The 16531-nt window shown below is 35.4% G+C and overlaps 1 protein-coding gene across 18 annotated transcripts in view; it reads right to left on the bottom strand.

Annotated features, from left to right (window-relative positions):
- Window positions 1-16531, bottom strand: part of KHDRBS2 (KH RNA binding domain containing, signal transduction associated 2) — a 591382-nt gene that overhangs the window by 13307 nt on the left and 561544 nt on the right. For 15 of the 18 annotated variants that reach the window (XR_012034042.1, XR_012034041.1, XR_012034039.1 and 12 more), the window contains 2 exons: window positions 10577-10610; window positions 9834-10002 (listed from right to left, as the gene is read on the bottom strand). The gene's annotated coding sequence lies outside the window, so the exon portion shown is untranslated. Of the gene's footprint in view, window positions 1-9833; window positions 10003-10576; window positions 10611-11217; window positions 11326-16531 lie in introns of all 18 variants that reach the window. The other 3 variants (XR_012034043.1, XR_012034040.1, XR_012034027.1) reach the window with 1 other exon arrangement.

Below are 16531 nucleotides of genomic sequence, written 5' to 3'. Positions count from 1 at the left end.
ACTTTTATCAGGAATAGACAAGTAGAAAATGAGTATATATGGTATGTATTCAAATGCACAATTCTATCATCTTTAGAACCTCTACTGTTATAGATCTAAGGATAAAATAAGATCACTGAGAAATGACTGTCAAAGCATCCTATAAATGCTGAAACATGAAAATATGTTTACTGGTGGCAACATAATAAATTGGTGTGTGGGATTTTCATACTTAGGTCTATAATTTTACTTATTTTATATCTCAAAGGAGGGACCAACCTCAGTCAGTATTTTTACCAACAGAGATATCAATAAGTCAATAAAACATAATGTTTATGTAAGTTAATATGTAATTATCTATAGTTATATGTAATCATAGATAATTCTATAACTCAAATACTGAGTCCTAAAACATTTGCTAACCATTTCTCCTTGACATAGAAATTAATTCAGTTCAATTTAGTTGTGACACATTGGGTTTTTAAAAATAATTTAAAAGCCACACTTTTTAAATTTTGAAATCAGATGCTTCTCATAATCAATATCCAAAATTTTGCTGATTATTTATCTCTTATGTTTAAAAGCTTTCATTAATTTGTCTTACAACCAATTCTGTTTCATAGTTAAAGAAGTAGAGGATATCATACCACTATGTGTCCAGAGACCTTTTGTGGATATAAGTGCACATTACTTAATTAGCCTCTATCATCTTTTATGCATTTCATTTACTTATTTATTTTGCTATGAAGTATTTATGAATGCTTATTCTACTTTAGTCCTTAAATGTTGTGATGTAGAGGTCACAGACTCTTTAATGTTAGTTTTTGTTTTCAAAGGCCAAATTGTGAATGATTAATGTGTATAAAAATATATGGAAGCAAAAAAATATATATATGGAAGCAATGATCTAATGCATCCATAGCATTCATGGACTAGCTGTACTCCTCTCAATGAGAATCGTAAGACATAGCACTGAAATCACAAAAAAAGGGGTTCTAATTAAGAATAGCTTGGGAGTTGATCAGTACCTTTGGCTCAGGTCATGATCTTGGGTTCCTGGGATCGAGTCCTGCATTGGGCTCCCGGCAGGGAGCATGCTTCTCTCTCTGTCTCTCATGAATAAATAAAATATTTTAAAAAAACGTATAGAAAATTGTCTCGGAAGGGACTCATATTCAGATTGCAAATTGACCCAACATACCTTTTTTTTCCTTTATTTTAAATTTCATATAAAGAAGCAAAACCAAATTACTATAATAATATTTTAAGATATACTTTAAAAAGGCCCTCAGTATTATGCCATCTTGAGTTTTTATGAAATTAGCTGCCTTTCAAACTTCTTGAAATATTTTCATTTATTCCACTATCTCTATATATAGTTCCTGTAGTACAACACACGTGAGCCCAATGTCCCAAAGTCTTTGTGTAGGGTAAGAGTAGAATCTGACTTCATAATGAGAAAGAGGAGTGGCCAGTAATACTATCACCATGAAAACAAAGATGTCCTATGCGTTCCCCAGCCACTTGAAGGCTTCTGTCACCATATTATCATCACTATTTTTTCTATCCCCATTCTAGTAGAGTCAGATTGTGCAATTCATTCGCTTAGTCTGTCAGAACGTCTGTATTTTGCACTTTCCATCAGGTGGTGTGGTTGATCTTTGGAATTTAGAGATGAACACATGTTCCACCTCAAGGTCAGCCTCATGTGGAGTGGACAAATAATAGCCAATAATATCTGGCATAGCAATAACATGGAAAAACCATAGGAGCAGAGAAGAGGGCAGTCATTCTAGCACAGCTTGGCTTAATAAGGAAAGAGACGAAGTTTTGTCTTAAAGAGCCAATGTCTGGCCTGAGTGATAGAATATGAGTAGGAATTAACCAAATAGTTATGTTTGCGTGTTTTTCCTCTTCACTAGATCTCACATTCTGATATTTCAGATTTAGTTCTCGGTTTTCTTGCCTAATTTCTGTACACTCCTCTTGTGATAGTGTCATTGATCTCAGGCCTAAGGGCCATTTCTATATTAATTATTTCTAGGTAGGCATAGGAGGGCAGATCTTTCCTTTAAGCCTTTTTTTTTTTTTAAGATTTTATTTATTTATTCATGAGAGAGAGAAAGAGAGAGGGAGAGAGAGGCAGAGACACGGGCAGAGAGAGAAGCAGGCTCCATGCAGGGAGCCCAATGTGGGACTCCATCCCGAGTCTCCAGGATCAGGCCCTGGGCTGAAGGCGGTGCCAAACCGCTGAACTACCCGGGCATTTCATCATTTCTACTTCTTAAGAATCTCTCATACTTAGTTCTCTACATCTCCATTGCCAGCTCTTCAGTCTAAGCTAGAAATCTCTCTTGTTTAGATTAGTTTAATATTCTGCTAGGCTGTCTTATTTTCCTGATGTCCCCTTTCCATTAATTCTCCATACAGCAACCAGAGTTATCTTTTGAAACATGGATCCTATATACACTAGCTCCTTCTTTATGTATCTTTTAGCAGTGTCTGGTTTGCACTGAGAACACCCTAATCCGAAAACCCTGTGTGATCTCACCTTCCTAGCTCTTCTCATACCATTCCCTCCCACTGCTCACCAGAATCCAGTTACAGACCCAGTGACTTATGTACATTCTTTTTCCCACCACAACATCTGTACTACTGTTCTTTCTGCATGAAATTGCTCTTCTTCCAGCACTTTGAATGGCTCTTTCCTTTTCTTCCTTTAGGTGTTGCTTAAATGTCACTTCCTCACCTAGGCCTTCTGTAATTGGCTTTATTTAGAAACTAAATAAGTATTGTTAAATGAAATACATTTTATACTTCATAAAGAAGAAGCAAGCAGAGGAAAGTGTAGTCAAGTAGAGAAGGATGTTCCCTCTTTTTTTTTTTTTTTAAAGAACTAACGGTGTTTCTGTATTATGTTACATTGTTAACATGGGAAATGTAGTGCCAATCTTGATGAGGTAAAGGAATTCAAACAACTATGGGGAAAATAAATAGCCTTTAAACGAACAAGTTTGTAAATCATTGAAGTAAATCACTTGTGATTTCTTAGCAAGAGTGGGGTTCTGCTTGTTTGTTTTGTTTTTGTTTTGCTTTGGCTAGAGGTTATTAAAAAGTAGATTATGATAAGCTCTTCTCCAAATTTTCTAGACCAAGAAAGGTAAGAGTAATCTTTGTCATTTGGTATGTAAAAGGTATATGAAGGAACATTTTCTACCAGGAATAAAAATGAAAGAAAAACTGCTCAAGAGGACCTAACAAAATCTTAGGATTCTGACCTTCTACCGTGCCATTTTACATTTCTTTTTTTTTTAATTTTTAATTTTATATTTATTTATTTTTTTACATCACAACCACGTCCTTTATTTATTTATTTATTTTTAATTGGAGTTCAATTTGCCATCATATAGCATATCACCCAGTGCTCATCTGGTCAAGTGCCCCCCTCAGTGCTCGTCACCCAGTCACCCCAACCCCCGCCCACCTCCCCTTCCACTACCCCTTGTTCGTTTCCCAAAGTTAGGAGTCTCTCATGATCGGTCACCCTCACTGATATTTTCATCATTTTCTCTCCTTTCCCCTTTATCCCCTCTCACTATTTTTCATATTCCCCAAATGAATGAGACCATATAATGTTTGTCCTTCTCCGATTGCCATTTTACATTTCTAATGCAGCTAAGGCTATACTCCCTCTTACTTATGTGTACCTTCTCTCTTTTTCTCCTTGCTCCATCTTAGTGTGAATTTATTCATTATGTATTAGAAGTACACCTGCCTTAATTTGGAATTGGTCACAAAAATAATAATAGAGAGATTAGAATATGATTAGTGAGCATTTATTGAGGGTTTACTATGTGCCAGGCATTATTCTAAGGGCCTAGCATGCTCTAGCTTCATCAGTCCAGTAAGAAGCCCTGTGAGTTAGGTATTAGCACCATCTCCATTTTATAGATGAGGAAACAAAAACAAAGCAAGGTTGTCTACTTGCCTGTGATCTCACTGTTAAGAAACTGGTAACCACGGAGTGAACACAGAGACATGTTCATTTGACAAGAAACTAAAAAGATTAGCACAAATATTGGTGAAACGTAGAAGACATGTAATTCACAAGCCTATGTTATGAACATGCTGTGAGGAGATAGAGAGTAAATGTACCTCTGAACGCAAAGATCTGAGTCTAATTGGGTACAATAAACAGACGCATGAGGAGTGACATGGACCACAGTGTGCAGGGAAAGCCATTATAAATGGAATAAACAGAGCATGGTTGAGTTCATCCTTGTCACAGGAAATGAGTTAGAGCCATGGCATTTATGGCATTTACTTAATTGATGGTGAAGGCAGTGGGCATATGTTGAGTTGGACACGGAAAATAAGGGCTTAAACTTAGGAAGCCAAACATAGATGCATTTTCTACTGAAGGAGACCTGACACAAGGTGGAGATTGGAGAAGATGTGTTCTAAACTTGTTACAGTCTACTGTTCCCTTTGTCTGCCTATTTCCCTACTGATCAGTGTTGCTCAATAAAATCTAGCATGTCTAGAAGTGGGGCACAGACACTAGGCTTTTGTGAGATAACCAGTGTCTCTCATGTGTTTGTCAGTAAAATATTCCTAGTACAAAACAAAACAAACCTTTCACTCCACGATTTGAAAATTAATTTCTGTCCAGCACAAGAGGCCTTGGACCTTTCAGAGTGCTCAGCAGCAATTCCACAATTTTTTTTTTTAATAATCCCTCAGTGCCAAGGAGGTTCTGGAGCAGTAGGACTACAAAAATAAACATAGTTCTTTCATTTTGGAGCATATAGGCTAATTCAAGACAGAGAGAAAGACATGCATATATTTTATACACTGCGGTATGGGGCCCCAAAGAGTGGACAAGAGTGTCAACCCAACGATGAGTAGGAAAGTTTAGAGAACACTACTAGAAAGGTGGTTATTTGATTGAGAACTGATAACACAACAAAGTAAAATAAAAGGAAAAGAGGGTCATTTCAGGAAAGGGGAGCAGTACAAGCAATGCAATAGGATGAGGTGTAGAGAAAAATGTGAACGATCTTTGTAAGATGTTATTTTTAGAAGCTAGACATTAAGGTTAGCAGAAACAAGGAACAGATTTTTTTCTCTGCCTCCACCTCAGGACTCGGCACAGAATGGGCTCACGGGAGACTCACCATTTACCTAAAGGAGAAGGATCTGCAAAGGGTACAGTGATTGCAGGATTTCATGCTCCAGAAGAACTTCTGAGATCTTTATGGTAAATGCAGAGGAACTGTACTTCCAGCAGTGTTACTTGCCTAAGAATTCAGTTGAGCAAGTGGCCCTAGGTCAGTTAGTGTCCAGTCAAGGAAAACAGGATTCACTTAGAATATTCATCAAATGGAGGATTTAATCAATTCATGAATTGATGAAAGCATAAAACAGGTGATGAAAGAGACAGAAGAAGCCAATCAGACAAAAGTGAGGTGACAGGACATTCAGTGACAGGAGCAAGCCACATCCAACCCTAGCTGGAGGGGCACAGGATGAAAAGAGGCAGGAGCCATAGGTTACCAGGTAAGAGTGAAACATGACAGGATTCAGCAGCAGGAGGTGGGCATGGAGATACACAGCTGTAGCCTGAGAAGGTGCAGGAGGCAAGCAATGTTGAGAGACGTGCCCTGACTGCTCCCTTCTTTCTAATCTCCTGTCTCCTCCCAGTGTCCCAACTCCCAAGTTCCATTGGAAGAAGCCAGCTACATACAGTTGCCCTGAGACTGGGCTCTAGGGAAGGAAGCCTCAGAGGTCAAAATTTCCTGTCCCCCAGTGGGCCAGGGGAGGGCAAGCAAACAAGCCCAAGACCCCATCAAGAGAGTTAAGTTATAGAAATCAAGGACTATCTTGATGATGAAAGGAAGCTTGCACTGTAATGACTGGGTTCTTAGAAGGTTTGAGTATAAGGAAAAATACCTTTAAAATATGTTTCCTTTCTTTCTCTGCTTTGCTTGGCTAGAAGGTCAACGTAAAATCAGAACATCTGTATGCACACCCCCAAAAGTAGTTCTAATTTGGCTAGAAACACTCATCAGTGAAGAAAACTAAATTTTTTCTCTAAAAGAAATTGCATTTTAATGTCCTATTTTGTAAAACTTAGCCTACATGTAAGATTTTCTGTGTGTTGTGCTAGTACATTCTACAAATCAGAAGATCCTTCAATTATCAAACAAAGGCTTATTTGCCTAAATTACTGTGCTGGCCTGACACTGAGATGAGGGGTTTGTTTTGAGTCTTTGCACATTTAGTGACCTGCGGTATTTTGATAAATGCCATTGCCTAGAACTATTCAGTAGGAGGTTTGGGCACCATCTGTGTTTGTTTCTGTAGGAGCAGTAACTGCCTAGAGAAAAATCTGATGCTCATTTCAAAGATGCAGTATAAACAAAATTCAAGATGATGCCTTTAACATAATTATTCCACCTTTCATTTACATAGTACTTTATGCATTTTAAAGTGATTTGATATGCTTTCATTTAACAGATCTTCACAGAACTTGTGGAAGTTAGGTATTGGCTTCTAAAAGATATAAAAGCTCAACAAGGAAAATAACACTGAAAATAGGCAGTCTTTCAGGAGAACACTATAAAATACCATATAGTTTCATCTCATGCTGATGGTAATAGAAAATACTTATTGATCACCTTCCCTGTATCAGGCACTTTAAAAGTGCATATATTAATTCATTTAATCATCAGAACAATCCTATGAATTAGGTATTACTATATTCTTATTTTAAGGAGAAAGGGACTAAGAGAGACAAGGAGGCTAACTGGCATAATAAGAGATATGAGCCCTAGCAGTCTAACAAAATACTGTCTTTCTTAAGCCATGTCTTCTTTAAATATACACTTAGCAAGCAGTGTTATTAATTACAGACATATATTTATATTGGTTTTTTTCTTCTTCTAAAATGTCCATTTAACTCAGTGATGTGCTGGTGCTGGTAAACTGGCTTACACTTGCTTTCTGGCGGGGGATAAAGCTCTAATTTACAGCATACTATGGTCTGAATGCTTGTTCTGCCTCTCTCTCAGGAAAATTCATGCTGGAATCCTCATGCCCAGGTGATGGTGTTAGAAAGTAGGGCCTTTGGGATATGATTAGGACATGAAGGTAGAGCCCTCATGAATGGGAATAGTGATCTTATAAAATGGATTCCACTGAGCTCCTTCACCCTTCTGCCATGCGGGGATAGAAAGAAAAGCCTTCTCCAGAAGGCAACCTGGAGGAAGGCCCTCACACAACCATGCCGGCCTCCTGATGTCACACACCCAGCCTATGGAGCTATGAGGAATTAATTTCTGTTGTTTAAAAGCTATCCACTCTATATAATTTTTTAAAATAACAGCCTGAATGGACTATACTAAGACAAAGCCCTTGATGATTTTGATAGTCTAAATAGTCCCACCAGGGTCTGCGTCATACTACCAAAGTGAAGTCTCAGAATGCTTAGTTGAGAAGAGATGCGGGTATTTGGATCTCATTGGCTTATGGCTCCAGCACACCAGTGGCTGATTAAAATTACTGTTGTACTCAAGATGACATGTATGTCATGGATGTGACGATCCACTCTTAAAATATTCTTAAAACACAAATTCATTCTATTTTCAGATGTTTTATGCAACTCAATATGAATTAAACTGTTTCAGATATGTTCAATGTTCAATCACTACTGATAATGAATGTTATAATCATGTTTATGTTGGAATGTTTTTCACTGATGATCATCAGGCTTGTTGGGATGAGGTGCTCATGTAGTATCTGGAAAGAGGGGAGGGGAAGTTGAAAAAGTGCAGCGATTCATATGGTAGCAGATACATACCTTGAGCTAGATACTAGCCATTTTTCAAACCAAAGTTCCTTAGGTTATTTTGCAGCCAATATGGTTACTGAAATTCCAATTAGCAATCTGGAAGTCTTGGGTTTGGGTCCACCTAATAATTCCATGTGTCTGTTACAGAATATAGTCATGTCAAGAGTTCATCCAATAGTCCTTTAAGGAAGAGTGCCCATTCGTTTAAGCCCCTGTATCCTAGATCCACATCAATGGAACCAGAAACAATGGGGTTGGACAATCAGGACTTCCCTTGAGTGGCACCGAGGCTGAGCTGACAGGCATCCTGTTCTGTGACAGTTGTTTCTTTCCAAGCTCCCTCTTCTGGATCCTACCTGTCTCTTTTCTAATACCAAAAAAAAGTAGTATCTGCCTTAATTGTCACAGCTGCTTCATGTTAAAAATATTTTTACAAATACACGTCTACAAGTAAACATCATGTGATGCTTTCCACTTTCTCCTTTATTCTCCAAAATCAATATATGAATAAGAAATTCAAAGCTTTCTATCATCATGTCACCATATTCTTTTCTCATCTGTGTTTTTTTTTCTGTTTATTCTTTCTTCTTTCTATTATTTGTCTTGTCTATGAAACTGTTTCCAAAAGTATTATAAAATTCCATGGAGGGGAATATGAATATCCCCTAACATTTTTTTTAAAACGACAATAACAACAACATGCTAAGGAAGCTTGGCTCCTTTGGTGCTGGGGAGATGTAATACAGTGATTAAAGATTCTCAGTGATCTTTCTGACAGTCATGCCTTTTATTTTTTGCTGTCTACAAGACACTCATTTTATTTTATTTTTTGTTTAAATTTAGTTAGCCAACATAAAGTACATCCTTAGCTTCAGATTTAGTGTTCAATGATTTATCAGTTGCATGTAACACCCAGTGCTCATCACATCATGTGCCCTCCTTAATGCTTATCACCCAATTACCCCAACCACCCTCTCCTCTCCAGCAACCTTCAGTTTGTTTCCTATAGTTAAGAGTCTCATGGTTTTCTCCCTCTCTAATGACTTCCCATTCAGTTTTCCCTCCCTTTCCCCATGATCCTCTGCAATATCAACTGAGTATGAGTGAAATTACATAATTGTCTTTCCCTAATTGACAGTCATGCATTTAGAACTGTTAACTGCCCAAACCAAAGCAATGGCAAAACAACCCTATTCTAAAAAAAAAAAAAAAAAAAAAAAAAAAGTCTGCAGAAAGCTTGGGAAAGCTTATAAAGGCTTCCACTGACAGGTTTGGTGATTTTGTCCTCCGTGGAGAGGCTGCTCTGAGAAGAGGGGTTTACCAGCTGTCTAGGCACAAGCATGGATGGGAAAGGCCCCTGTTGTTAAGATGTTTGTAACTCTTTTGCCTTTTTAATCTTTTTTATTGAGAAAGAAAAATTCTAAAAAGCTTATTTTTATAAAGTAACAATTGTTAAAAGTCTTTGCCAGGTTATTGGTTCTGGATCAAGAAACAAACTGACAAAACCTTCATAGATCAAATGCTTGATCCTTCAAATGGAAACCATTGGAATCTTACAAACAAGGTAGAATGAATAAACTAGGGAAATCTAAATGTCTTGTTTGTTCAACAAACAAATATATGTCAGGCATATTTTAGATACCAATCCCTATGATATAGGGATTTGAATAAAATATCGATTTTGTCCTTGGCAGTTTGCAATCTAAACTGCATTTACTAATTGTGACAAAAATCCTTTATTATGGGTAGTAAAATCTATAATCTTTTTCTATATATCTATATACGGATACATCTTTCTCTATATATAATAATATACAAGCTTTCAAGCAAGACTTGAAACCTGAGTTTCATATTAGAAGATAATGGAACACTTCCAGGTGTTTATTGTTACACATTTTATCAACCAATTCATCTAATAGGAATCTGAAATTCAGGCAAAAAACATTAAAGGCAAGATTTTGTTTTGAGCATAAAAGGGGGAAAAAAGTTCTAGTTTACCTACCTTCTGTTGGTATCTGACTTTTCATACAAATCTCACCTCTTTTAGAGGCCATCTTTTAAAATTCCAGGCCAGGTTAACCTCTTCTTTTTAAAGCTGCATAATTAACATATTAATATGTTCCACATATATTTTAATCTGTGGTTGTTATTCATAGTCACTTCAGAATCACCTGCGGAGTTTAAAAAATACACATTTCCAGGCTCCAACCTCAGAAACTTTAATAAGTCAATGCAAAATGGTCCTGGCATTTGTATTTTTAAAGCACATCACACACAATGCATTCCCAGTAAGAACCACTGTTTAGATTACACTGTATGATTTGGCATTTTATAATAGCATATAATCCCTCTACATTATGTAGAGGGATTATACATAATGTACATATACATAAATGTGTACATTTATGTTCTTATATCCCCAAGTGAATTTAAGTATCTTTTGGGTATAGACACAGACTTCTATTTACTCTGTTTTCAGCAGCACACAGAACCTACTCTGCACTATTAAGAATTTCTATACTTCGTTTTGAAAAAGGAATTTCTTTCTACAACCTCTCTATAATACTATCATATCTGCTTTTCTATCCATATGCTTTACACAGTGGTTGAAAAAATTGATTATAAGCAAATATTATTTATTCATCTTTATTTAATACTGCTTTTCAGAAAGGTTCTTGAATTAGGGCAATCTCTAGAGAGTTTCAGAGAAAGATGCTAATGCTAGCATAGTGGAGTTAAACTTACATTGGTTCAAATCCAAATTCTCTTCTTATCTGGCCTATGGTGAAGAGAAAAACAAAAGAAAAAAGTTTATAAAGTGAAGGCCCTTAGTAAGCACTTACTGTACAATAGCTAATATAAATATGAGATGTTAGGGAAGTCCTTTCCTCCCCAAGAATTTTCCTCAGTGTTCAGATTTCATGCTACTGTATATCCCAAAAACCAGTTGCTCCCAGAGACATCTAATCTAGTCAGAGAATGTCAGAGCTGGGGAGGCCTGCTGAAATGAAATGATCCTTGATCTTCCTTTTAACCTCTGGGGTAATTTAGGATAAGTAGCTAAAGCAATCTGTACACATTCATGGGATTGGAATGTTCTACCTCACAGAGCTATTTTAAGAGTCAGGGAATGCAGGGAAAGCTCTAAGTACAAAAACTAGTCAATTAATCATTGTTATTATCATTAATATAGTAATAGTAATATTCTGAACCACAACCTAGTTCAGTTGAGTGCTCTTTTCCTGCATCTTAAAATGCATATTCCTTATAAAAATACAATTTATAACAGCTAATAAGAATGACAAGTTAAAACTATTGATAATCTTTAAATGTATTTGGTAAAACCAAGTTACTCATTTCGACCAGCAAATAGAAAAATAGCATACCGTCTTCTGACCTATGTTGTTAAAGAGTCAGACCTTTGTCTGATTTCAGGTTTGCCCACTCTGAGAGGACCCATGCTGTTCAATCCCTCTGTCTTGGTTTCTTCGACCCTAAGTAGGATAGGGGAAATAAAATATCTCCCTCGTTGGGTTACGGTGAAGAATTCATTATACATGAAAGTATTTCAAAGTCTCAGACAAATAGCAAGTTTCCAATAAAGGTTATTTTATTATTCTTAACATTGTGTTTTTATTTGTAGATAAGATTACCATAATTTGTCATCCATATGGGGCATGTCTGAAAGTGAAAGGTGGTACTCTTAATTACACTGGGACAACAAGCATAAACCAGGATGAATGGTCACTTTATCTACAATGTATTTTCTAACTAAAAACAAATTCCTAAGGTAGTGTTAAATTGTGCAGAAGAATTTACATGGAACTCTTTGGAAAGATGGTATGTGTGGGTCAGATTCAAGATGGGTACAAAATAATGCTGCTGGCCTTCTCCCAAGCTCCTCTGAGACATGAGGAGGAGAGGAGGCATGATGTTTCTATAGTATTTGTAACTTAGCTGAAGATTTCCTAAAGTCTCTCTGACTAGGTCCTGGAAAGTACACTTTAATTTTTAAAGAAAAAATTATTTTAATTACTTTTAAGAGAAATTTTCTGAAATCTCTTATGCAATTTCTTGTCTCATTAAAACAAATATATACACTGTGATTTATACTCTTGAAACAAATTATTTTTTGCTTTTATATTTTTTAAGTTTATCTATTTATGCAAGCAATCTCTACACCCATCATTGGGCTTGAACTCATGATCCTCAGATCAAGAGTTGCATGCTTTCCAACAGAGCCAGCCAGGAGACCTGCAAATTATTTTTTAATAAGAGTGTGCTTGAAGAAGGAAACAAACTTCTATTTTGAATCATTTATTTCACTGCCTACCCATCCATCCATACATTTATTTCTCCTTTTGTTTTAAAACAAAGTAGAATTTTAGGAAGGAACAAATAATCATGTCCCTAGTCTATGGTGTTCTGTCCCAAGCTGCTCCATTCCACCCCATTTCATTCTACAAATATTTACTGGACGCCCACTGTATGTCATCCTTCTTGCCGGCAACACTGAACCCTCCCTCTAAGACAAGAAGGTGATGGAGAAGGATGACTAAGGTAACTCTTTAGACACAAGCTCCATAAAGATGTATCATGTATGGTGGACGACATTTCCTCTTCCTCCAGAACTTTCTATCCTTCATATACACTTTAATAGAAATCATGTGAATATCATCACAATCCCTCAACAAAATATATTTCCTTATTAGTTGCTTTTTGTTTTGATTTTATTCTGTAGTACAGAAATTCATAACTTCAAGTTCTGAAGAAATAGGTGTATGAAAATCATGCACATGTGAGAATCAGCACATTACTGTTGTGCTGCTACAATGTAGAATAAAACTAAAAGTCTCTCACTTGTTTGACATTCATTGAATGTCCCACTTAGCTTCTATCAGATGCAAAGATCTGCTTCATCCATTTAAGCATTTCTTTTTGGGACCATAATGAAGTGTGCTGCACCTGTCTTGAAGGAGAGTGCATGAATGAAATCAAATAGATGAGGGGGCTCACCTCCATTGTTTAAAACACTGAACCTCCAGTCATTGTCAGATTTATTTCATCTTTTGGTTTCTCTATCATACATCTTCACCTATAGTCCCAGATGGGCAGAACAATTTAAAGTATTATGCAGTCACACATATAGGCATCTCTACGGCATCCCCATATGGTATATCAATTCAGTTCATGGCAAATTTAACAACAGGAGCAGTTGTCAGACATACTCAAAACAAAATAAATTATCCATCCAACCTCTTGTACTTAAGTGCATTTTATATTCTGTGTTTTAGAAAAACAGTTTAACTTTAAGCAGCATTCTAGCTATGATCAGTCTCTCCTGAGGAAGTTTTTTTATGAGATTGAATGAAGATAATGACAACCATTAGTCATTGCCATTAGCATAAGGCATGAGGCACACTACAATATTTATAAGCAGCTAAGTCATGACAGTAAAAATATGACTTCCTATAACTTGGGCAGGCTTCTAACTATGGCTGACTGCTATTCAGTAAAGTGAAACTGGTCTACAAGTCTGGTAGTAGTATATTTAATGCCATGTTCATCATAAGACCTAATTGTTTTCCACCATAGGGTATGGAGCTTTATGTCCTCTGTCAACCAAAAACAAACAGTCATACTGCTTAATGGCTGTTCAATTAATGTTTATGTGCTACTTTTACACTCCGAATTATTTGATGAATAAACTCTAAGAAGCTGTTTGAGAACTAAGTTTAATAGAACCTCAATTATTATTAAAAAATTCCCAAGATTCTTACAGTAGCTCAGACTATCAGCTAGGGAATATAGAGCATACATTGATATTCAAAAATTTTCTACCTTTCTGTAAGAATGACAGAAAAATCAAACTTTTGGAAGGAAATGATCTACGTAGCTTGAGCCTTGCTGCCTTCAAATTGAAGATCAAAATGGGGTTAGAATTAGAAATGACCAGGTCAGACTAAATCAAAAGTGAGATTTGATTTATTATACTAAGAAAGGCTCAACTTTTGTATTTCAAATACATTCTTAACTTGTAACTCTTTACCTGCTAATATTTCTACTTTCTTTATATACTTAGCTAGAAGCACTAGTTGATTAAAAATGTATTAATTCAACATCCTCTTTGTTACAAGTTTTGCAAAATTGCTAAAAATATATTTTCACTGAAAGATAGCCACTTTTCAATTTGTGAAAAAAAAAACGGTTTGTGACTTTTGTAGTTATTTGGATATGGTAGTGTTTTATTCATTCACTTTTTTTCTTTCTGATGAGAGTCTTGATGTCCTCAACACTAGGCCAGTTAATTAATGGTATTTCTTACTGTCCCAAATTAGTTGGGCATCATTAGACACAGGAAAAAGAAAGGGAAAAAAAGCAACAACAACAACAAAAAAACACAAGAGCTGAGGAAATGAGAGATATTGCACATTTCCTTTGGAAATTACAGATCCTTTAATACTACATGCATTATTTGCAAATATTGATGTATATATTTTAATAGAACTGTGGCTGTCCTCTTCTTCCTGTCCTGTGGTTTAAATATCAACACGAGGTTCATAAATAAGGACAAATAAGATAGCAAGTTGAAGAGATGTCAAATGTTCTTGACAACTTCCACTAAGAGCAAAAAGAAATGATGAACTTATCACCTGGTTGGTTGAAGTTTAAATCTCTCTGCTTTTGATTACAAAGAAATGAAACTTTCATTTTTTAAAATTTTGCATTTCTTAAACAGTGTTTTACTGAAACATATGTAATTGAATTCATTTGAATTTGATTAGTTTAGTACTACAGTTTCATTATTTGTTATAAATAAAGGTGGCTGTGTGGTGTTGCAGCATATTAAGAAACATTTTAGCAGAGCAATTGACATTTATTATGATTTTTAAATGTATCATTACTTGATATTAAAACCAAATTTGTTTCAACTTAACTGGATATACCTTTCCAAGTTCTACATATTGTTAGATACTAATTAATGTTCAAATTCATTTCCAGTCTATTTTGAAGCTACTGAGCAAGTAACGTGTCATAAAAATCTGAATGTGTTACATAGGCATTTGGTAGATTAACTGATTAGGAATGAGACAATAAATCTTCAATATTACTTCCAATTAAAAATCCATATAGTATGTTTTCCTAGTTATTTATAGCTGATTTTTGTATGTCAAAAGTTAGAGTAGAGGAAACTGCAAGAAATAGAATATTGGAAATAAACCTTGTGTGTCATTATGTTAACATAATACATAAATCGTTGGTGTTAAAAATAGTAAGAGATACTGGATGATACTTTAGTTTTACGTTGTACATTTTTTCTATTAAGTCGATTATTGGGGTATATTTTGAAATGCAAAAGGAATTACATAACTTATAATTAATACTTAGATTTTCCACAAATGCAAAATAGTACTGAGAGTTGCCAGTTTGTTGGCTAATTTTGGCAAATGTCCTATTTCATATTATCACTTCAATAAATAATACTTATTTCTAAACTTCATGTTTTAAAATAGAAAAGAAAATAAACTTTCAGAATTGCCTGATCAGTAAAATTAGATGCTGGGAAATATATGACATGGAAAATAGAATGTTTATACAAATTCCATTAAAGTTTGAAATAAGAATCTCATTCATTTACTTAAGTTCTGGTAAGGTCTGAATGTCTTCTGAAGGAGCTAGTATACCCAGAATTAAAGACTGTGAAATTGATATTCTATACAAATAAGCAAGACTTTGTTTTATTTTTATATTTTTAACTATAAAGACCATTCATAGCTTATTTTGTGCTCCAATTATTTGATTTTGAAATTTAATTACATCTTAATGCATAGTCATTTATAAAATTAACAGACTATGCCTTGTCCTAAAATTTGTTACCAAATCTTATTTTATTTTTTAAAAATATTTATTTATTTATTTATTTATTTATTTATTTTAGAGAGGTTGAGCAGGGTAAGGGGGAAGGAGAGAGGGAAACAGAGAATCTCAAGCAGACTCCTCCATGGAGCCTGAGGCAGGGCTCAATGCCACAACTCAGATCATGACTTGAGCCAAATCAAGAGTTAGACACCAAATAAGCCACCCAGGCACTGCACCAAATTCTGTTTTCTTATCTGTTTGTACATTAAAAGCAAATAAAATAAATAAAACAACTATTATATTTAGGAATCAATAGTCTAGTAAGTTGGGCAGCCCGGGTGGCTCAGTGGTTTAGAGCCGCCTTCAGCCCAGGGCGTGACCCCAGGGTCCCGGGATCGAGTTCCACATCAGGCTCCCTGCGTGGAGCCTGCTTCTCCCTCTGTCTGTCTGTCTCTCTCTCTCTCTCTCCTCTCTCTCTCTGTCTCTCATGAAAAAATAGTCTAGTAAGTTAAATAATTATATTTTGATGTTGTCTATTGTTCTTTTAAGAATAAAAATACTAGTTGTATATGTAAATTATTTGAGAAGTGAGGTATCTGTCCTTTCTATAAAATTGACTGAATGCAGCTGCAATGTATTAGTATTAACAACCAAGGTTATTTTGGGAAATAGGTATAATTCTACTGTAATAATAATGAAGTCTAATTAGGGAATCAATGAAATAAAGCATATATAGTATATTTTAAGATTGCTAAGAACAAATCCATTCTCAGAAGAGTAGGAAATAATGTCCATTTAGATATTTACTAAATATCATAATCAGATAATTTCTCCTTATAG

The sequence above is a fragment of the Canis lupus genome, chromosome 7, assembly GCF_048164855.1.
Source record: "Canis lupus baileyi chromosome 7, mCanLup2.hap1, whole genome shotgun sequence".
NCBI classification, from domain to species: Eukaryota; Metazoa; Chordata; class Mammalia; order Carnivora; family Canidae; genus Canis; species Canis lupus.
The sequence above is the reverse complement of the archived record's forward strand: the minus strand, read 5'-3'. Positions and strand labels throughout refer to the sequence as shown.